Here is a 24,107-nt window from a genome sequence, read left to right as displayed (position 1 = left end):
ATGAGAACTAGGGGATCCAATGTTCAACTCAGGCACACATACTGACAGAGTATAATTCACTTAAGGACAGTTCTGGGTTTGGAGATCACTTAGACTCAGGTCCATTCACCAGAAAAGGGGTGCTCTAGCAGGGAGGGGTGTTCTTCCCGGAGGGTATGGTATGGTCCAAAGCCCTCTCCTGAGAGTGAGATTCTTATAAAGTACTATGATTTTGGATGGCCTCTCTGGAGTTGGCTAAATTGTGTATCAGGGTCAATGCAAAATATTATTGGGGGGGATTGTTATCAGGGAGAAAAATATGTAGGGAACACAGCTGTATAGACCTTTGAAAAATCAGGTCTAATCTTATAACAATAGTTTCCATGCATAGATTCTATAAGGTACAGTTTCCCTTAATGGGAAACTGTCATGGCGGCCTCAATACAAAAGTTAAATGACCTACCCAGGATCACACAGCTAGTAAGTGTCTGAACCAAATTTGAATTTAAATCCTCCTTTCTCCAGGTACAGTGCTCCATCCACTATACTACCTAGCTGTATATATTTTGTCTTACTAATAATCTTGTTAAAAACTAATATTACTCTCTGATAGCAATACAAAAGCACAATGAACTGGAAAAGTGATGATGGGTCATCACTAAGAGGGCAGAAAAGGGTGAGATATAAATAATAGTTGACATATATGCAGACTTTGAAAGTTTCCAAACTTCAAAGTTCTAAATACTTTTATGTTATATGATTCTTACAACAACCCTAGGAGGTAGTTAAGGCAAATATTCCCATTTTCCAGATGAGAAAACTCAGGCTAAAAGTGACAAAGCAATTTATCAACTGCTAGTGTGAGTCCAAAATGCAATTAGAAGTCAGGTCACTCCTGACTTCACATGCTTGGGACCAATTTCACAGCTTTACCTAAGGTGAGACGCGATTGGACTCGGAGGACCTAGGTTTCACTCTTACTTTTGATGTTTACTATTGTGTGATCTTAGGCAAGTAGCAGCATCCTTGAGCTGCATTTTTTTAAAAAGAATTTTATGAAAGGAAGGGGTTTTATCAGATCACCTCTTACTTCCCTTCCAGATCTAAATCTATGAGATTGTGGTCCTATGTGATCCTGCTGTGATTATAGAAAATAGCTCTTGTACCCTCTCCCTAATCTCCATGTAAGTGTATCATTTTCAGGCACATGGAGTGGCTTGAGATCTACTCAAGGTATTGAAGGTTGAGAGCCTATTACATATTTAATTATGATATAAAATGGAATAGTGGGCAGAATTGTGGTTTTATTGGTAAAAGGAATTCCTGAGTGAGAAAAATTGCCTCTAGAAATTCAAGTTGGCCCTCTACCTGCAAATTATTTATCTAGAGCACACAAAGTAGCTTCCCTAGGGTTACATAGCCAGTGTGCACCAGAGTAGGACTTGAACCCAGATTTTACTGACTTCACGGACAAATCTCTATCCACTATGAAACACTGCCTTCTAACAGCTTACCTATGAAGGAAATTGTCCTCTTGTCAGCTGCAAACTCAGACATTTTTGAATTGGGTAATTTTGCTTTGTGCCTGGGAAGCCATTTTAACAGACTTAGCTTGGATTGAATTATCTGCAAGGGTTGGAGTGGGACTTCGGTGAATCTTGAGATTCACGGCAGTTGCTCACACACAAATACATACTAAGAGTGAAGTTTCTACATGTGCATATACACACAGAACTAAAATTAGAAAGAAGCATTCATCCAAAATGTAATGCTATTTACAAAGCAAACGTAGATTTCAGGAACACATTTGACAGAATCTCTCAAGGATATATGTTTCTGAACAACAAAAAACAAAAATGGAGAGATCTAGGCTAGAGCCAGATCTATTCAGAAGTGGTTGAACAGCTAGATTCAAATGGTGGCTATTAATAGTTAATAACTATTAATGCCAACTTTGGGGGAGGGGGTGAACTCTACTGGAGCATTTCTAGGATTGGTTTTTGGCCCTGTGTTGTTTGACAATTTTTTCAATGAATTTGGTGAAGGCAGAGATGTCAGATATGTCAAATCTGCTGATGACATAGAAGGTGGGAGAGACTTGAGCATGTTGAATGATAATCAGGATCCAGAAAGATCCTGAGATGTCAGAATAATGGACCAAGTTGTGTAAGATGAAACATAATAGGTATAAATATAAAATCCTGTACTTGGGCTAAAAAACAATTGAACTTCATAAGAATGAGGAGCAGGCTGGGAAACATGCTTATTTGGTTTTTTTTCTTTCTTTTTTTTAAAAAAAGTTTAGTGACCTGCAAGTTTAGTATGAGGCAATGGCATAAGGCAGAAATAACAACAAAAAGTCAGAGCGATCTTGGTTTATATTAAGGGATCAAAGCATAAAGAAAAAAGAGAGGTACTAGTCTCTTTGAATTCTTCTCTGGTCAGTCCACACTGGAGTATTGTGCTTGGCTCTAGGTGACTCATCTTAGGGAGATGATGGATAAGCTAGAGTGCATCCACAGAAAGGTAACTAGGACGGTAAAGAACTTCAAGATTGTGTTATATGAAGATCCATTAAAAGATGTTTAGTATAGAGCAAAGAAGATGTAGGGAGGACATATATTTGTGTGCTCACATACTTGAAAGGCTGCCGTATGGAAAATTGAACAGATTTGTCTAGCTTGGTCACAAAGGGTTGGATCTGGAGTGATGGATAGAAGTTGTAAAGGGAAAAATTTAGGTTTACTACAAGGGGGAAAACCCCTTTAACATTTAGAGTTATTCAAAACTGAGAAGGGACATCTTAGAATATAGTAAGCTTTTTCTTCCTGGAGATTTCAAGTAGAGGATAAATGACCTCTTAGGGTCATATTGTGGTTGGAATGTTTATGTTTGCATTGGGCTCAATGGCAGCTGAGGTCCCTTTGAATTCTGAAGTTCTATGATTCTGTAATCATTGAAAAACTGGGAAAATGTAGTAGAGGTCACACAAGTTTTAGACAGTGGTTACAACTGGCTTGAGATGGTTGAACATAGAAATTGTTTATCAGTATATCAATATCAGAAGAGGATATGGGTCCTGGTGTGAGGGTGGAGCGGCTGAGGTACTACAGTGAGAGCAGAGGGTTTAATTAGCCTATATATAATTTTTGAAAAAAAAGGTTAAAGCACTATGATCATTCAGCATGGAAAAGAGAAGAGTGAGTTATGACTTAATTCATGGATTTGAAGAACATTTTCATGGTGGCTAGCTGATTCCATCTCCCCAAGATGAAATCAAAATCAATCAATCAGTAAGCATTTATTAAATGCCTGCTCTATTATACAAAGCCAAAAATGAAGTAGTTCCTTCCCTCAAAGGGCTTACATTCCATTGAAGGAGGCAACATATGAGGAGACATAGATGACAAAGTCAATATGTTTAATTCATTCCTAAAAAGGATTATGCTGATGGGAGTATTCTAATGTTTATGGAACAGGAGTTTTGGAGTGATAGAGCAGTGAGTGAGGTCATAGGGAAAGAATTGCCATAAAACCTTGAAATAATAGCTTGTAGAGATGAAAGAAATCTCAAAGATCCCCTAAACTTCCCATTTTACAGATGAGGAAACTGAGGCCTAAAGAGGTTAAGTGCATTCTCCAAGGTGACAGTAGTAGTAGGCAACAGTGATAGGATTTGAAACTAGGTCCTCTGACATCAAGAAGTCAAGTCATCAAATATTTAATAGGCTCCTACTATGTGCCAGGCCCTGGGATCCCTGTCCCAGGCCCAAGCACTGGAGATACAAAGAAAGCAAAAATAGTCCCTGTTCTCAAACAGCTCACAGTTTAATAGGGAAGGCAAAATGCGAATAGTTATGTACAGACACGGTATCTGTCTAGAGGATGACATTGGAGATCATCTCATCAGGAAGGCACTAGCATTAAAGGAGCCCAGAAAGACTTCTCCTAGAAGGTACAATTTCAACTGACATTCCAAGGAAGCAAAGAGGCAGAGTTGAGGAAGGATAGAATTCCAGACACAGGAAATATCCAGTGAAAATTCATGGAGCACTACATTTAAAGTCAAATTCTGTTTCTGCTATTTATTAACTGATCATGGGTGAGTCACTTAATTGCATTGGGCTTTTGTTTCCTCATTCATTAAGTGAAAAGTTTGGACCTGATTTTCTCTAACGTCCTTTTCAACTGGAGCTACAACGTGAAATTCAGTGCTCTTTACACTGTGCCATAACAACTTGCTATTGATATAAAATAAGCCGCTGTTTAAAAAGAAAAAGTTCATGCAAAGTTTTGGAGTGAAAGAGCATTTGTTCTTGCAGCAGCAAATCTGTCTTCTGCTCACAGTATAACAAAGGACTTTTGGGGCCAGTTGCCAAGATCATGAGAAAAGAGGAATGGATAAAGTACATCATTAGAATTTATGGAGCTCTGTTGAGTGGAGAATTTCATTTTGGGGGATATAGACTCTCTGGGGAAAGAGGAATTCTAAAGTATGTAAATATGTATTCAGGAAAGAAGCTGACCAGAGGGCCAAAAGCACCTATGGAAAGGGAACAAAGATTTATTGACTATCTCCTATATGCCAGGAACTGGATTAAGTGCCTTACTTATATTATCTTATTTGTTAAAGTAGTTTACCATGTTTGTTTCCTTATTATTATTTGATTCAGTTCAACAGACATTTATTCACTACCAAGACAAGTTAGAAGGTCTAGAGATTCAAAGACAAAGAAGAATGTGTCATAGCCCTCAAAGAACTTAGATTCTATCAGGCATGAATTGATTTGGTGACTGTAATGCAACACTTGACTCAAAGAGCTCAATTATATGGCACTTTCTTCTCGTCAATACAGATTGATCACTCAATGCCCCTTGTCTTACTTAGTGAGGGCCTGGGCAGAGTGAGTGAGAGCAGGAGAGGTGGAAGATTGAGGGTTCTTTCAGTTTCAGAAGAGAAGATACATGATATCAACCTCTCTTCATATTGCTAAGGGACAAGAAGAGGATATGAAAGAAAGTGGCAGTCTCCATCAAGTTCTTATCTCAAACTTGCTATGCTAAAGACTTCAGGGAATTCCCCCTTTGGGTGGTATCTATGCCTCTCTTGGCGGAGCTATCTTATTTCCAGTGGTAAAGCTCTGTTCAATCGATATTTTCTGGTACACATTCTCATTTGTATACTTTCTCTGATTTCTGTTTTGCTATAAAATCAGATAAATATGTTTCTTTGCTTTTTGCCATGTTCAGTGTAGAACTAGCATTTGAAGTGGAGCGTGAACCAAGCCTCACAAATAAAGCTTAGGGCCCTACTTCCTTACTAAGAATAGCTATAAGGACCTATAGGTTACATCTCCTAGACTAACAATATTTAAAGGAGCAAACAGATATAGTACTAGTCGTATTCTCCCTTTTCTGAGGAGAAAAGAATGGCCAGCCTGTAGCCCCAAACTCCTGCTTCCCCTCCTGGCAAAACTCAAAGTCTTTCTTGGAGAAGGATAGGGGGAGGAGTTACTATAGTGTCTATTGCCCAAGATAGTCACATGCACTACAATAGAAATCAGTTTTGTTTTATTAGGAGACTAAAAAAATGAAACATATAATGTTTAAATATAATTTATTAATAAAAATAATAAAATGAGCTTGCATTGGATCTTTAAAAAGAGAATAAGTTTTCTTCAGGGGGAAGGGGAGGGTGTGCCCTGATTTATTCCTGATTTGACCTGATCGTTGAGGGGATTGAGATCATGATAGCTGAAGGTATTCCACAAGATATCTCCTGATTCTATGGATTAGTAGGACATATTAGAAAATATTGTCTCAGACATCAAAAATGTCTCATAGTTCAATTTATGTGACTTTTTTTTATTTTGTTTGTTTTTGGTGATGCTCTAGTTAAAATAGAACCTTTATTGGAGCATCTAATTTGGGACCCCAAAGTCCATGAAGATGCATAAGACAATTTTTTTAGTCTGCGTTGGCACACTGAGCAGAGTGTAGCATGTTTGAGTATAAGAAAGGATAGTGTTGGAGTCAGAAGATCTGAGTTGGAGTCCTCCCTCAGATACTTAACACCTGGATGATCTTGAGCTAGTCTTTGCATCAAGGTCTCAGTTTCCTCTTCTATAAATTGAGGGGGTGGACTAGAGGTTTATTAAGGTCCCTTCTACTCCTAATGTGCTCTAATTCTATGGATACAGAGGGGACTCTGCTATGTGCAGAATAATTCATTAGGCTGTAGGCAAATCATTTAATTTCTCTGGGCCTCGGGTTTCCTCATCTGTAAAATAATTGGACTGGAAGATCTCTCAGGCCCGTTCCAGATCTATGAACCTAAACAATTGTTGTTCTTTTGGGGACTCTACCAATGATTACTGGGTGGACCTAGATCAGTTACCTATACTGGGCTATGGTTTACAGGTTCGTTGAATATATAACCTTTAGCACCTTTAGTCATACTCTAATAGTGCTGTGAGACTGACGCAATTGTTTTTCCTTGTCTATTTTTAGATTCTCAAGCATCAGATAGAGCCAGTTATGTGGCATAATGGATAGGGTACTGGGCCTAGAGTTAAGACATCTTGACTTAAAATGTAATCTCATACACTAACTGTGTGACCCTGGGTACATCACTTAACCTCTCTGTGCTTTAATTTCTCCATCAATAAAATGGGATTAATAATAGTTCCCTAGGTTATTATTAGGATAAAATGAAAAAAAATTTCTGAAGCACTTAACAGTGCCTAACACACACTAGGCACTTAATAAATGTTTGTTTCCTTCCTTCCAAATAAGCTCCAAGTTCTCCCTATTTTTCCCTACCAGTAGACATAGAAAAGGAAGGGTAACCTGGACATCTTGTATTTGATGATTACCAAATTTCCCTTTGTGACTGTCAGCCAATGGAACCTAGCTTCAGAATTCTCTGGTGTCCCTGTGAACATCTGGAATAGCCTGGTTTACTTCTGCTATTCCCAGGCATGTCTCAGAAAGAGGGGAATGAGAAGGACTTCTGAACGACAATAAGTCCACAGAGCTCCTTGAGAAGTGCTAAGTACAGTAATTTGTTGTAATGACTCAAATTTAAAACAATAACCCAGAGGCATAATAGCATGAGCCAAGAATACCTACTGTATGTGATGGGTCGTTAATGGGAATGAACGGCTTGATTTGGTGGCAGAGTATTTTCAAATGGATTTCACTCTAGATGTATACTGTGGAGTGCCGAGTGCTAAGTTTTCTATCAGGGTTAATTTGGACCACTTCCTCTCTGCCTTTAGAGAGCTATTCAGCTGATGGAGACCCGTTATTGCTCTACTTTCCCCATGACTGGAAGCAAAATTCAGAAGCAGCTCTCTTGTGCGTCCTCTCCCTTTTCTTTCACCCCTCCCTCTCTTTGAAAACCTCTGTGGCTAAGATATTTTGATAGAGAGAGAGAAAGATACAGACAGAGAGACAGAGAGAGAAAAACACAGAGAGAGGCAGAGAAAGGGACAGAGAGAGAGGGAAAGAGAGACAGAAAGACAGAGAGACAGATACAGAGAGAGACAGAGAGACAGAGAGAGAAACAGAGAGAGAGAGAAAGGGATAGAGAGAGAGGGAGAGAGACAGAAAGACAGAGACAGAGAGAGATAGAGACAGAGAGAGACAGAAAGAGAGAGAGAGAGAGAGAGAGAGAGAGAGAGAGAGAGAGAGAGAGAGAGAGAGAGAGAGAGAGAGAGGGAGGGAGGGAGGGAGGGAGGGAGGGAGGGAGGGAGGGAGGGAGGGAGAGGGAGAGGTAGTTGGACCAAGACCAGGAGCTTTATAGAGAGGTGTGAATGAGCAGAAATAGACTTAACAGCTCTGTGTTGAACCAGCAAATCAGAGCTAGCAGGAAGTTTGGAGTTAATTTCATTGGATTGCTTCATTTTTTACATTTGGGAAACTGAGACCCAGAGTACATTTTCCAAAGTTCTAAGGATTCCCCCCCCCAGACCTGGGACTAAAATTTATCCCCTCTTAATTCCCAGTCTGGAGCTCTTTCTAATGCACTATATTGTCTTGCTCTTTTCTTCTGTCTGTCCTCCAGTCTCTTGTTCTTGCTCTAACACATGGACCATTCTAGATCTCCAAAATCCATTATCCCAGTCCTTGGGAAAGTTAGTTTACTCTCATTTTGGTGTTTGCACTTTAGAGCCCAGCCTAGTTGAATGGTGAATGGATGAGTGTAGATTAGCCTACTTATCCCATTAAATCTACTAGCTGGATGCAGACCATGTTTTGCCTTCATATCCAGTCAGATTCATTGCCTGCTGTGCCCAGCTCTGCCCTTTCCCATCTCTTTCTCGGTACCATAATCAAATAGAAAATACCATTATTTCCATAAAGGACATGTGAATGTCCTCTGTACGTTAACTCATCATATCATTGATTCCTTAGACCAAAACTCACTTTCTTTGCCACCATTCTCCTACAGGTGTTTTCTTCTCCTAATAGAATATGTTTCTTGAGGGCATAAACTCTTTCTTTTAATACTTAAATCACCAATATTTAGCAGAGTATCTGGAACATAAAAATTAACAAATTATTTTCATTCATTCATCTATCTATTCACCAATTCATCTATCTATTTATCCATCCATCCATCCATCCATCCATCCATCCATCCATCCATCCATCCATCCATCCATATATGCATAGGATACTTCTTTTTAATTAGCCTGAAACAGCTGGCATGGTTCAAAGTCCAGAGCTGGCTCTGCATATTTTTCCTCTTATTTTATCTTTGCATATCCAGCTCATTCCTCCAGGCACTCCTCTCAGATGCCCAGTCTTTTCATGATGCCAAATGGGCCACTCCAGCAATGGCTGTGCCAACTCTCAACTTTCTCTTACACATCAAAACTATCATTTCCTCAGTAACCTGTTACTTAGGAGAGCAAACTAATTGATAATTACTCATATTTCTATAACTCCATAAAGCTTTTTTACATAAGATGTCCTATACCTGCTGTGAGGTAGGTAATATACATATTATAATCCTTGTATACAGAGAAGCAAACTTTGTCTTAAGAAATCAAGTGACTTCCTCAAGGTCATACAGGTAGTTGGTAGCTTTCTTAATATATATGTGTATATATATATATATATATATATATATATATTTCTCCTAGCCTCTAATTAATGCTATGCATTCCAAAATTACAGTAATTATAAACATCAAAGCTGATATCTCTACTTAGATTTCCTTATTCCAAATACAATACCCTTGCCAGTAAGACCAAAGTGTCCCTCATAGAAATGATATCTGGTAAGTAATTAATCACAGCTTACTTTAAAGTATGTTACCTTTTGAAAGGGAGGATTTTGTCATTTAAAGAATGAATTTCTAATGTTTGAGTTTCAGTCAGTATATCAAGAAGACAGAGAGATTTGAGGTCATGAAGTTTCATGACTTGATAGAGATGTATTGGTAAATGTTTAACAACTGGCTTTCTGAAAACCTAGGACAAATTTTTTAGTTTAATCTGCATTATTAATATTTTCTCTATCCTTTTCTTCAGTCTAAACAATCAACAAAATAATCAATCAAACCTTGTTTACCAATTTCTATATTGTAAACACTCACACTGAAAATTTAACAATCAGCTCTCCTGAGTCAATTAGCAGCACACCCTTACTTCCAAGTATGGCCCTGCTCACTTTCTAGTTGTAAAGGATCAATTGGAGGAAGGCACTTAAGTCATTGATTGATCTCAGCTGGCACAGTATGGGCTGGTAGTTTGGAGATAGATCTGTAAAGATTATCTTTTTTCCCTGAGGTTGGCCATACCTTGCCTCAACCACCAATTTGTCAAGCTGGAAGCTAGGTGGTGCAGTAGATAGAGCACCAGTGCAGGAGTCAGGAGGACATGAGTTCAAATCTCACCTCAGACACTTGGCACTCACTAGCCGTATGACCTTGGGCAAGTCACTTAACCCCAATTGCCTCATCCTGGGTCATCTCCAGTAATCTTGATGAATATCTGGTCACTGGATTCAGATGGTTCTGGAGGAGAAGTGAGGCTGGTGACCTGCATAGCCCTCTCTTGCTCAAAACAAAGTCAAGTGCAAGTCATGTCACCATTTCTCTGATGGCACGGTCTTCTTCGGCAATGAAGGACAAAGACACACACACACACTTTGCCAAGCACTTCCTCCCACTTTGGATTCTTCTGTTCCTCAACTTTCACTTTTTCATGGATTTCTTTACCCTCTCTTTCTCTTTGGAATTTTTTTTGCTTTGGTCTTTTTATTAAATCTTTTCCATTAAATCAAAGACTGGCACTATAGGAACTCAAAACTAGAAGAGGCCTGATAGTGTGTTTCCCTCTTTGACATACGGGAAAACTGAAGAATAGAGAGAAGAAAGGAGGAAAGAGATAGAATGCAAATCGAGGTCTTTTGACTCCCAGTTCATTTCAATTTAAAAAAAAAATATTTATCCAGTGACTACTTGGCACCGTGATAGATACTAGCTGAAGGCTTACCCAGTGAGTGCTCCATGCACCATCAACTACAGACTGGGTAATGTTGGATTGCAAGATGTTGCACTGGACAGGTCCAGAGATTATCAGAGTTCAACCCATTCTCCACTGAAATAAAGGCTAGAATTTATACAGCACTTTACAGATGAGGAGACTGAGGTCCAGAAAGTTGAAATGACTTACTCTCTTCCACTGAAGAATGAAGGATGAGTGAACACCAGTTTTTCCAGAGCTTCTGGAGTCCTCCCACCCCACCCCTATTGTTTCTGGGGGAAGATGGAAAAGCAAGGTTAAACTCTGTTTTTAATGAAAATCTCCAGATCCTCAATTCAGATTTCACCAGGCAATGATTTGTTTGCTAAATGAAAACCAGCTGGCTATTGAAAGAAATAAATTTATTGGGAATGAGCTGTCATGTGCTGGACATATATTTACTACCTACTTGTCAAACCTCAGTGAATCTGTTTAATAATATTTTTTCAATTATGCAAAAATGTGAACTGTTAATCACAAATTAAATATATTTGCAAAGCTTTAATTCATCCTATCACCAATCATCATCATCATCTCTTTCTAGTGTGTTTCTGGTGATCCCTTTCTGGAGAAAAAGGCTCAGCAAATAGTCTTATTCATAGAAATCTCCTCATACCTCTTAGCAGTAGCAACCTGAGGCTTTTGCCTCCATTCCAATTCAAAGAGTGCTGAGTTTGGAATCAGAGAACCTGAAGTCAAAGTTTTGCTCTCTCAGTTACTGTCTATGTGATCCTGGGCAAGTCAAGTGGGTCTTTCTGGGCATCAGTTCCTCATCTGTAGAACAGGAGTGGGAAAGAGCCAGGTGACCTATAAGGTACCTTCTATCTCTAAATCTAAGACCCTGTAATCTTCTTTTTCCATTCTTTTCTCTGTTATCTCATTTCCATACCACTATCACATCAACCATTTGTAGCTGGAAAGTTGGGGAGATTCAGGCTGATGACCTCTCTGTTTTTAAACCACAGGTGATGATGACTGGGGAAACCAATCCCCAGACCACAATAGAATGGGGGGAGTACCCTGGAGAGAGAACTGGAATGATTGGTGGGAGACCTGGATTCTAGTTCTACTTCTCCTATTCTAGGAAGCTGTGAAATCTTGAACAAGTCTTTTCTGAACCTGAGTTTCCTTCTGTGCAAAATGTACAGGTTGGATTAGATGACCTCTAAAGTTCCTCCTAAATCTGACATTCCATGAGTCCATGACTCAGTTCTGCCCTCTAGAAACCTCTGTCCACCTTTGTGATGAAGGGTCATGGAAGCTCTGGAAAACTATTGTTGCTTCATCTTACACTACTCAGTGGAAGAGAGTTAGTAATTTCCACTCCTTGGGCCTCAGTCTCCTCATTTGTAAAAGTGTCATGTAAAATTAGCTATTATTAAATGATGAATGGGTTGGCAATGGTAGCCTTTGTTCCCTCCACACCTTGTTCCCTGAGTGTGTCTTGCCCTGGAACATTTGATCATTTCAGAAGGGCAATTTAAAATGGTTTGGAGTAGCCCTATATCTTCCTTTGGGGTATACCAGTGCTCTCCTACTCTGTGATACTTTTTCTCCTCTACCCATATGCATTTTACATTCCAGCCCATGCCTTTCTCACTGTAGCAATTACATGCTCAGCATGCACGTCGGAAATGTTTGCGTTGGTAACAAATGCTCCGAGGGTTAATTATCATCCCACGCTGCAGAAGGCCCTTGCACAGGGCACTGGGTACCTTACAGACAGCAATGATTCCTCCTCTAGTTTGCCTTGCCATGTGGTCTGAACATATGCCTGCTTGGAGCAGTGTGAGGCCAGCAGAGCCCCCTCTCTTTCTCATGCTTCACTGCCATGGAGGAAGCAGGCAGCCTTCTCTCTCACTCCATGGAGTTCAGCAGGGACAAAGTCTTCCTGGATTGGAGCACTGATTGTCCACCTCTGGAAACTGAGGGGAGAGAGGGAGCAATGGTGACGGATGAGCCTTCTGATCAACCATAATGCAACAGGAGGTTAATTTCACAAACATTCCTGGGAAATGTAAAACAAATGAAAAAACAAACAAAACAAAACAAATAAAAAACAAAACCCTTTTTCTAATCCCACATACCCAGAAGAGCTGCCCAATATCTATCATCTAGGGAAAACAAGGTAACACGCTGAAGATTCTTAATGAGTCAAAGACAGTAAATCTCAAGGAAAGCAGAAGAGAGAAAGTGAAGGACTAGCACTGCTGGGAAAATAAGCCCTTCCCATTCCCTAATACATAGCTATTTTCAGGACTTCAGAAAAGGCCAGGCTATAAGTTACACAGCTGGGGAAATGATATCTATTGCCTTCTGAAGAAAGCCCATTGTGTAAATCCTCTAGAAGGAAGAGAACTTAGGGTTCATCGCCTTTTTTTCCCCTTTGATAATTTGATAACTATATTTCTCTCTAACTGGTTTTCTTTGTAACCCTACATATTTAATTTTGTATGTTTAAAAACATTATTCTGAGGAGTCCATAGGCTTCAGCAGACACAAAATGGTCAAGAACGTGTTCTAGAGGCTCTGGACTCTAGTTATCATCTTTTAGATGCCAACAGGAACTTTCCAGATCATGTCATGCACTAATACGTTATAGCTGGGAGGGACCTTAGAAATAATTTAACCTAACTTTTACTTTACAGCTGAGGAAACTAGATTGTAAAAAATCTCAAGGACAGGGACGCTGTGGTATTTACTCTGGTATGTTCCCCAGAGAAACTGAAAGATTGTATGGATAAAACCAAGGCCCAAAGAATCCAGTGACTTGCCCAAGGCTAAACTAGAAGAGAATCCAGGAATTCTGGTTCTTTACCAGTGTAGTCCATATAACCTCTCAGCTACCTCTCTCATGAGCCTTGGCTTCTAGAGCAAAACTACAGCTCTGCTTCAGTGTTCTAGGGAGTCAAAAGTAATTCTCTAGCACCATTAGCTCAAATTCCTAGTTGTACAAGATTATCAGCTGAAAATTGATCATCTAGATTTGATAGATTTTAGAAAGGAATTTTTATTAAAGTAGTACCTTAAAGGCTAGTATAAAACATCTCTTCAAAAGTCTGTGACCCTACAAATACAGAGTTCAAGGAAATGTGGGCTCAAACCTAGAGAATACATGTGATGAAGAGATAACTCACTTTGTTAGAATCCTATGCTCCCATTCATGGGGTGTTCCTCAAGTTTTCCTTAAGCATGGTGAATCTGTATACATTCTTTCCTTGGCTCTCAATAATTGCCAGCTGCTACTTCCCTGGGGGTAGAGGGGTGGAGGGAACAATTTTAGGGGGAAGATGGGAAAACCAAAATCCTCCGCACCTGTTGAACTAACAAGTCATCCTCCTCCAATCAAAGGGGAAGAAAGGAGACCTAAGAATCAATGAAGGCCCCTTCTCCTCTCCTACTTCCCTGGTAATTCCTTCTCACAGATTTTATCTAGAACTCCACACTATCTCCACTTTCTGGAACTCCTGGATGCCAGCTAACTCAGTGCATTTATAAAGAATCTGGAGGGTCTAATGAAATCCCTCAGTCACTTGGAACAGGCTTCCTCTCTCTTCCACTGTCTGGTCATTTTCACTTAATTTGATTTCTTTTGAAGACTTTTTACACAGTCTAATGACTATCATTAATTGATTGATTGAGCCATACCCTCACCTAATTAAACCACCAAGACTTAAACAGTGTGGGGTTGTTTCAACCTAACCTTTACTCCAGGATCACAGAAATTCAGAGCTTGAAGAGACCTCAGCATTCTGAAATTAAAAAAGAATAGAAAATTCTTTGAATTTTCAAACTCCAAACCAAGAAAGAATCCCCATTACAACACAACAAATATATTCATCAAAACCTTTAGGTGAAGACCTCCTGAGGTAGCCCATTTCCCTTTTGAATCGCTTTAATTTTTAACTTGATTTTTAAAATTTTAATTTAATTAATTTTACATTTAGTTTAATTTTAATTTAATTAGGCTTAAATTTACCTCTTTGTTGCTCCCATTCAGTATTCTTATTTCGAATCTCTGAACCATGTGAAATAAGTCTGACCCCTCTTCCACTTTTCAGCCTTTCCTTCAAGTCTTTATTGAATGTCCCTCAGCCTTCCCTTCTCCAAGCCAACCATCCCAAACCCTTCACCAAATCTTCCTACAGGATGGACTACAAGCCCATTACTACAATTCTGATTGCCCTGGTCTGACCATACTCCAACTTTCTATTCTACCACACTGGAGAATATAAAATTTAACCCAAAGTAGACACGATTTCTTTTTAGAAAAAGTGAGGTGGGGAAAGAGAGTGGAGAGGGGAGGATTAGTGGTTTTTGTTGGTGTTTTTTGGGGGGGGATGATTTCAGCATATGATGGGGTTTCTTCTCACCTATTTGGTTGATTTCTTGTTCTATCTACTCAGATATTCGCTCAATATCAATACTTCTCCTCCAGGTATGCTACCCTAGAGATTAAGCTCTCAAACAAGTATCATACCAGATAGCAGGGAAGTGTTCTGAATTCACCAGGCTAGGCTGGTGGGAGGTATCTACTGACTTCTCATCCTTGTCTTGCATCCTGCAGGGCTGCTGGGGAGCTGCCAGTTTGCTTGGGCAGCCCCCAGCAGCTAACATGTCAGCACTGGGCAGTGTATGAAAAATCAATTTGAATAACGGTGTCAGCAGCCTTTGGCCAAATCGCAGGATCCATTGGAATCAGAGAACAGGCCCTTCCCATAATCTCATAAATCATTCCTGGGAGAGCTGTCACAGTCAAGACCTGTGGAGGCTGCCTTCACTATCTGCTTAGTCAAACACCAAATGCAGCCGACACACTGGATTCCCTTCACCCTGCTCCCCTTGTATCTCTTTTTGGGGTGGCTGAAACTCAGGAAGGGAAACAAAAGGGTTTGCAGAGGCCTCTTCTGGGAAGGTGGCTTCATGCTGTGCACCACTTTGCATTCAGATTCAGTTTTTGCTCTGGCTTCTGTGAGAGTAGAAGAGGCAAAGAGGTAATGGGGGTAATGGATAGAAAGTTGGCCAACATGGGTTCAAACCCTGCCTCTGGCATGTGCTTTTGTATGATTCTGATTAAGCTATTTAACCTCCCAGTGTCTCCAAGCAGTTCTCTAAAACTATCAGCTAGAGAATAGTGGAACCTCATGGGGAAGGGGTTCCTTAGCAGGAAATTCCCTAAAATTATGAAAGTACAGGGGAGAAAGAGAAGGAAAGAGAGAACCAAAGTGAGGGGGGGGGGAATAAAAGAGGGAGAGATCAGAAAGGAATTTTGGGCTTAGATGCTCCCTTTTGGGGCCTTGGAACTCTCCCTACCTCTCCAGTGATTGTCAGAGCTTAGCAAATCCCAGAGATGCACCTGAAAGTGTCCCCTAAAAGAAAGGAGGCACAGGATGATGGAAAGCTAAACATGTATACTACAATGAATCAGGGTTAGAACAGGACCATAATGGTAAAATGTTTAAGAACCAACTTTGAAAATTTAATCTGTAGTATTAACATTTTATCCTTCAATTTCTTAAGTCCAGACAATCAACCAAACAGTAAGTCAAGCTCTGATTTGCAGCAATTTCTGAGGGGTAAATGCTCTCATGGAAGATTTAACACTCAGCTGAGTCAAGCTGGTTTGAGAACATTTGTGGACAGAAGGTCTGGATTCTCATCCCAGCTACCCCACTCACGAAGTGCATGATTCAGGGCAAGCCATTTCCCTTTTCTGACTTTATTCTCTGTCTTTTAAGAGTCCTAAGGATATCTAAGGTATCTTTTAGGTCTTAAATTCTGTAATTCTAACTCTAGCTTCCTTTTGAGATACAGGAACCTACCAGTAACTTGCAGTAATAATGGCAGCTCACAAATTTTTCATCTTTAAGGCATCTTTCTCCCACCATTCCTGAGAAGAAAAGTATTTTATAGACAATGTAACTGAGGCACAGAGAAATGAAGTGACAGCTTCGCATAGCTAATAAGTGATGGACATATTGGAACACAGGTCTTATAACTTAACAAGATTCTTTCCAATAGACCCCACCCTATTACATTTCCCCAGACTCCTCTACTGCAGTGGATCTGGGGCCTGATCCATACTGATAGTCTTTCCAACAGTGTAGAGTCTACTATATCCATACCTTCCGATCACCAGTACTTCTTATCTGTTCAACTTTCCCTGAACCAGCCACTTAAATTCACTGTCATTAAAGTCAATTAACAAGTGAACTAACCTTCCACCCTCCACTGGGTGATATTTGAGCTGATATTTGTAGAATTCTTGAAAGTTTGCAAAGGGCTTCATGGACATTATTTGATTTGATCATGTTAATAGCCCTGTCAATATGGCAAGTGTTTTTAGACTCGTTTTATGTGAGAAAACTGAGGCTTGGTCATACTGCTTAAAGACAGGTTGAAGCTGGGTCTTCCTGATTCTGAATCCAATGCCTGTTCCTGACAAAGCTTCAGCAATAACCAACCAAATGCCAAGGTTGTTTGTTATCTGTTGTGCAGTAGTGATCTTGGCTTCCATGGGGGCCCTGCCACAGGGGAGGAGCAGGGAGGAGATGCTGTGGATTCAACCCCACTTCTACCACTTATCTCCTGAGTGACCTTGGGTGAATCACTTATCTTTTCTCTGCCTCAGTTTCCTCATATGTTAATGGAGGAGGCTGGATAAGATGAGTTCTAAGACTCCATTCAGCTCTAGGTCTAGGACTTTATAGTCCTGAACTATAGAAAGGGATAGAAGTGGAGCTGAATCAGGAGGGAACACAGATAATAATGAGATGAATGATGATAAAATACAATGATAATAATTGTTGATATTCATAGACTATATCACAGCTTGCAAAATACATACTTTGTTTCATTCTAGCCTCACAACAATCTTATTGGGTTGGAGCTGTATCCCCATTTACAGAAGAAGAAATGAGGCTCACAGAGGTTAGGGGACTTGCCCAAGGTCACATAGTAAGTGTTAGGGGTAAAATTTGAACCAGGGTCTTACTGACTCCAAGTCTATGATGTTCAAGGTTGACAACATCTACCATGTTCTTTTGAAGGGCGTTACAAAGGTCATGGGATCATAGCACTAAGGCTAGGGACCTCAGGGGCCCTCTAATATGACATCCAACATTTTACAGATATGGAAACTGAGGCCCAGGTAGGTCATATGACTTATCCAAGGTCACACAAGTAGTAAGTAGCAGAACTAGGATTGGACTCCAGGCCCTGTGGCTTCAAATCCAGCACTATTTTATCTTAACTCCACAACATTAACCCTTGACAGAGGACCTAGACAGAGCTCAGCGAGAGAATACCAGTATCTTCATCATTCCCTCTTAATTGTCTACAGACACTGGCCAAGCCATGGTGAACAGATCTGAGCATCTCACCCTGGAATCTTAGCTCGAGTTAAAAAATCATTTCAAGCCAAGCTGTGGCACCTAAATCTATTGCAAATGTCAGTGGCTGGGCCTGGAGCCAGAGCTGTGATCTCCCACATGTCGATAAATCCTTGAAGTTCCCTCTCCCTTGGAAACCCAGATTTCTTCTGATGGTGCTGCTTTCTACCCCAGGCTGCCCTTTCATGAGTAATTTCTTTTAACCTGAGGATCACAGCTGTGAGCTGTGATGAAAAAGATTTCTTCTAGGCTGGGGCTGGAAAATGCAAACTGGAAAGAAGCAGCAGAAGGTGGAGGGGGAAGGGAAAAAAAAAGAAAAAGGAGTAGCCAATGAACGCAAAGTTGTAAGGTCAGGAGGGAAGGCTCAGCCTGGGCCCTGTGTTTTCCCTTCAGATACTTTTCATACATTGCAGAAGGGCACAGAGCTTTTCGGAAGAGCCTGGTTTCACGGAAATCAAGGACGAAAGAGGTTTCAGCTGAGATCTGAAGGCAGCTGGATAGCTGTCTCTCTCTTCTGTCTTCACCTTTAAGGGTATCCTGGTGCTTTAGAGGATGGTCTGAGTTATAGCACAGGCAGCTACTGACCCAGGGTAGGGAGGAGGAATGCTGAGGTCGGATCTTTCTTGTTTGGCACATGCCCAGGAGCTAGAGACAGGCCCTAGAGGGAGAGTTTTTGGATTGTGCCAATCTTTGTCTTCCTCTCAAGGGGATGCACTGTCAGTTGCCTGCCATGAATCTCATTGGCCCTCTTTGAACAGAGTAGACTGAGGCTGTGAGAGATAAGAAGTCTCTGACATGAAAGTGGGGGATGAAAGGTTCCTTGTTGGGTTCTAGCCATTCATTCCTGCTTCTGCCCCAGGAGTCTGTACCATAGGCTCTAAAAGACAGCAGGTGGGCTTGATTTTCAGAAAAGGAGATTTCTACATTTCCACTGGGAAGCGTGTGTGTGTGTGTGTGTGTGTGTGTGTGTGTGTGTGTGTGTAATCAATACCAATGTTGATCATACTATCAACAACTATAGGAGGGACGTAATTCATATATTATCCTAACTTGACAGATGAGGAGCAGAAGACCAGAGCTCTAGTTTAGGAGCGCAGATCTAGAAGAAGCCTCAGAAACTATCTTAGTATCATGGTGCCCTCTAAAGGGGCCCATGGATACGACTGCTGGACTTGAAGTCAGGGAAACTTGAGTTTAAATTTGGCCTCAAATATTTACTAGCTGTGTGACCCTGGACAAGTTAATTAACCTTTCTGTTCTTCTTTTTCCAGTTAATAAAGCGGTGATAATAATAGCACCTATTTCTCAGGTTTGTTGTGAGGACCAAAAAAGTACTTTGAAATACTTAAAATGTTATTTAAATGCTTATCATTATTATTATTGTTATTAATTTTACCAATAAAGAAACTGAGGCCTGTTAAGGAGCCCAAAAATCCAGATTGAATTAATATCCCTCGGGGATGTTGCTTAGACAACTTACCAATATAGAGGAACCCACCATAATTGAACTTAACTCACAGCTGTCATCGACATTATTTATATAGCCTGTATCTTGTTTTGTACAATAGATACAATTCTGTAAAACTAAGCTGAAATTTGAATTTGAGTAAATAGTATTGTATTTGAAATGCCTTAGATGAACTTGCAACAAATTAATTCAATACAAAATCATAATAGGAAAGATGTAAGGACTAGAACTCTGACTTCATTTCTAATGGGAAGTTCCAGGTAAGGATACTCCCTCTATCAACATAGATCAGAACCTTTTCTGCATCTTAAAGGTGTATTTTTGGTTGTGGTTGTTTGGGCAGTTGGGATTAAGTGACTTGCCCAGGATTACACAACTAGTAAGTATCTGGGGCTGGATTTCAATTTTGATCCTCCTAAGTCCGGGACTGGTGCTCTAGCCATTGTTTCACCTAGCTGTCCCATAGTAAAGTTTCAAAGAGTTGTCTAAAGCAGGAGTTTCAAACTCATAAATAAACAGGGGCCCATTAAGTTGAATACAAGGCTCCCTGCCAGCTCCTTATTTGACTTAGAAAACCCCATATTAACATTACATATGTTTTATTATATTTTTATTTATTTTGCTAAATATTTATCAGTTGAATTTTAATTTGGTTTTGCCTCACTCATGAGTGTTGAGGGCTTCATGTATCCCTGGGGCTGTCTGTGTTTGACACCTTGGGCCTTAAGAGTATTGCAAGGCTAAGCAACATAGCCAATATCTGTCAGAAGCAGGACTTGAACTCAAGTCTTCCTAGTTTCAAGGCCAACAAATATAAAGCAAAGAGTCACCACTTAATTTGTCTCTTCCATAACAACAGTTTTTTAGAGAGCAGACTTTCCTCAAAAGTTGTCTCTCAGACTAACAACCGTGTTCAATTTAATTCTTTTCTTTCTTTTAAAAATGTTGATTAATACATACTTTTAAAAATATCTTCATTTTTTAATATGTTCATTCCCCATTGAGTCATTTCTTATAACAAAAAAGCAAAGAAAAAAAGGAAAGGTTAAAAGAAGAATATCATTGAAATTAAGCAACATATTAATTGAATCTGGTGACATGAAATATTTCTCACTATAGTTCTCCTACTTCTTGACCAAAGGTAGGGAGATATATTTTCTCATCTCAGGGAAAAGCTTTATCATTATAATTATATAGCATTATTTTCTCCCCTTCACCTCCAAATTACATCCTTATTGTCATGTTGTGTATTACCTTCCTGCTTCTGCTTATTTTACTCTGCATCTGTTCATAGAAGTCTTCTCATGCTTCTCTGAATTCTTTATATTTATTGTTTTTCATAGGACAATAATATTCTATTTCATTCATATGCTGCTGTTTGTAAGCCATTTCCCAATTAAGAGACTCTATTGTTTTTCACCTCTTTGCTATGATTTCCACTGGTTTCTAAAACTAAAGATATGGTTCTACAGGACCTCTCCTGGTCTGGAGTCAACTTAACTTAAAAATGCAACAAGAAGCCAAAGCTTGAGATTGCTGTGTAGCTGCATGATTTTGAACAACTCATTCACCCTGTTTCTATTTCACTGCTAAAATTGGATCAGTAATATTTGTACCATCTCCTTCATTAGCTATTGTGGGGGAAGCATTTTGTTACATGAAGTGCTACAGAAATTTGATCTTCCCTCCATGCACCATGATCCAGTGGTAGTAGTTTCCTCTATGTTTCTCAAAATGTTCCATCTTCCAACTCCGGATGTTTGCACTGGCTGTAACCCATTCCTGGAATTCTCTCCTCTTTGTCTTCACCTCCAGGCTTTCCTGACTTCTTTTCAGTTTCAGCTAAAATCTCATCTTCTACAAAAAGCCATTCTCAGTCCTTAATCTCCCCTTCCCCCTGAGGTGACTCCCAGTTGATCTAGCATGTATCTTGTTTGTACACAGTTTCATAATGTTTACATGTTGTCTTCTCAATTGAACGGTGAGCATCTTGAGAGCAGATGCTATCTTTTAGCTTTCTTTGTAACCTGAACACTAGGCACAGTGCCTGACACACTATAGGGGCTCGATCAGTGTTAATGACTTGACTGTTCTCATTATTTTAATAGTCAAAGTACTTCAAATGCCACAAATAGTATTTGGAAATGTGTTGTATTGATGCAAGCTATTTTTATAAGTCATAATGGTTGGACTGCCACAGACAATAGAAAGAGAGGGGAAAGCCTCACAATGAAATGAGGAAGCTTTGTTTTGTCCTCCCCCTCTTCCCTCTGCAGACAGCACAGCTCTTAATGGGCTTTGAGAGTCTAGTATAAGCGATGGCTGCCTCACCTGGCTGGGCATGGAGGGGCGGGGATGGAGGATGAGGGGGAAGAGCAGGACGGGGAAGGAGGAGACTTGAAGTCATGTTAGCTTCCCGCTGCCATTTATCTGCACTGTGTGAGTCTGGGGGCACCAACTTTTTCTCTTTATTACCACAGTGTTTGATTGCACGAAGAATTTCCTTAACTGAGTACCAGAATTCCAGGTCAACAGTTTCTCTTTAAAGTCATTCTGTTCTTGGAAGGAGCCCCAGCAGGGAGATCCTTAAGCGGCCCAAATCTAATGGAACCTGCAGTGATTAAATAGGGAGATAGCAGGAGAATAGAGGAGCAGCAAACATTTTATTCGACTTTATTTCATTCGAAGCTATAGGCTTATAAAGGAACTTTGGCGGCCACAGGAGTTTAGCACCTGGTATTGGAAGCGCTGTGGATTTATGGAGTGTTTGGTGTAAAAAAAAAATAGCACACACTGCACTTATGAAGCCAAGGTAATGGAGCAGAAATAAAGGGTCTGGCAATTGCTGGTAGGAAGCAGCCACAGATACAGCTGGAGAACTCGGTGGGTTAGTCTAAGAGAGGAAGCAGAATGGGACAGAAAGGATGCCAGGTTGGAAGGCAGAGGTCCTGGGTTCAAATTTGCAAGCAAGGAGAACTGGAGCAAATCATTTCACAATTTGGGAGCCTTGTTTCCCTTGTCTTTAAAATGAGGGGCTTGATACCCTTCCAGCTCTACATCTGTGATCTATGATTTAGTTCCCCCAAACAACCAGATGAAGAAAATGTCTTTGAGACAGAATAGAAGAAAGAAAAATAAATTAGACAGAGAAAAAAGCCAAGGCAACTGAGAGTGAAAAAGGAGAAGAGGAAGTATTCAGGGAAAAGAGCAATCAACTGGACAAAAAAATAGAATAAAGTTTTTACTTTTTGTACCATGTTACATAACTATTTGAAACATCAATTCTTTTTTTTTTTAAAATAAGTTTTAATAAATGCCTTCTGTTTTTTATATCATTCCAAATATCCTTCCTCCTCCTTGACAGCCATTCCATATGAGAAATAGTATTTTTTAGAGAAGGGGAAAAAGTCGATACAACTGATTGATACATCAAAAAAATCTAAAAAACATTGGCAACATGTGATAACCATGGATATCCCAGCTCTACAGAGGGTTAGGCTGGAGGTGTCTTCTCACATCTGTTCATTTGAGTACTGTTTGATCTTTATAAGTTTGTTATATTTACTTTTGATTTGAGGTCTCTAGTTCTTTCCATTTACATTGTTGTAGTTACTGTATTTTTTGTTTTTGTTTTTGGCTCTGCTTACTTCATTTTATATCAGTTCATGCAAATCTTTCTATTCTTTTCTATACTTATCATTTCTTATGACATAGTACTATTCCATTACATTTTGTTTCCATTTCTTGGCTATCACAAAAAATGCTGCTATAATTATTTTGGAGTATATGGAAACTTTCTTCTTAATTCTGGTTCTCTTAAGATATAAACCAAGTAATAGGTCACATGCTCTGGTTTCTCTTCAGATTGTATAAACCTTTTGCCTTTTATCAAAGATTTCTATGGAGAGAAAAAATAATAGGTTTTCACTCTGAGACAGCTAGATGGCTTAGTAGATAGAGCACTGGACCTGGAGTCAGGAGGACCTGAGTTCAAATCAGGTTTTAGATACTTTGTGACTGTGGCCAAGTCACTTAACCTTTGTTTGCCCATTTCTGTGGGAGAACTAAATGGAAAACCATGACAGTATCTTTGCCAAGAAAAATCTATGGACAGTATGGTCCATGGGGTCATGAAGATTTAGACATGACTTAAATAACAACAATGGAGTTACTGGTTCAAAGGGTATGGGCATTTTAGTCATTTTATTTATATGATTCTAAACTTCTTTCTGAAATAGCTGTACCACTTCACATCTTCACCAAAAATGTATTAGCTTGTTTATCATCCCACAGCCCTTCTAACATTGACTATTTTCAATTTTTTGTCCTTCTTTTTGCCAATTTAAGAGGTGTGAGGTGAAATCTCAGGGTTGTTTAGTTTTGCATTTTTCTTATTCTTAGTGATTTGGAACATTTTTATGTGGTTGTGAATATTTTGCAATTCTTTTGACAACTGTTTATTCATAATCCTTTGACTACTTATCTATTGAGAAATGATTATTAATTTTGTACATATTTATTAATGGTTTATATATACTTTTAAACATATACTATATAAAACATCTATCATCTATGTATCTATCAAAATCACAATACAATCCCACCAACAATCATTTATTATGCCCCTTTATCATGTAGTTCATTGAGTTAGATACTAGGTATATGAAAACTAAATGAAAAATATTCCCTGCCTTCAAGAAACTTATATTCCAGTGGGTAGCTACAATATGT

General features: G+C 39.5%; 1 non-coding gene across 1 annotated transcript; it reads left to right on the top strand.

Moving 5' to 3' along the window:
• The first annotated feature begins 23,220 nt into the window (after positions 1-23,220).
• LOC140521930 (U5 spliceosomal RNA) lies at positions 23,221-23,331 on the top strand. The gene has a single exon (XR_011973191.1). It is a non-coding gene; the product is annotated as a U5 spliceosomal RNA (small nuclear RNA).
• Positions 23,332-24,107: the final 776 nt, after the last annotated feature.

This window comes from Notamacropus eugenii, chromosome 1, assembly GCF_028372415.1.
Source record: "Notamacropus eugenii isolate mMacEug1 chromosome 1, mMacEug1.pri_v2, whole genome shotgun sequence".
Lineage (NCBI taxonomy): Eukaryota > Metazoa > Chordata > Mammalia > Diprotodontia > Macropodidae > Notamacropus > Notamacropus eugenii.
The sequence above is the reverse complement of the archived record's forward strand: the minus strand, read 5'-3'. Positions and strand labels throughout refer to the sequence as shown.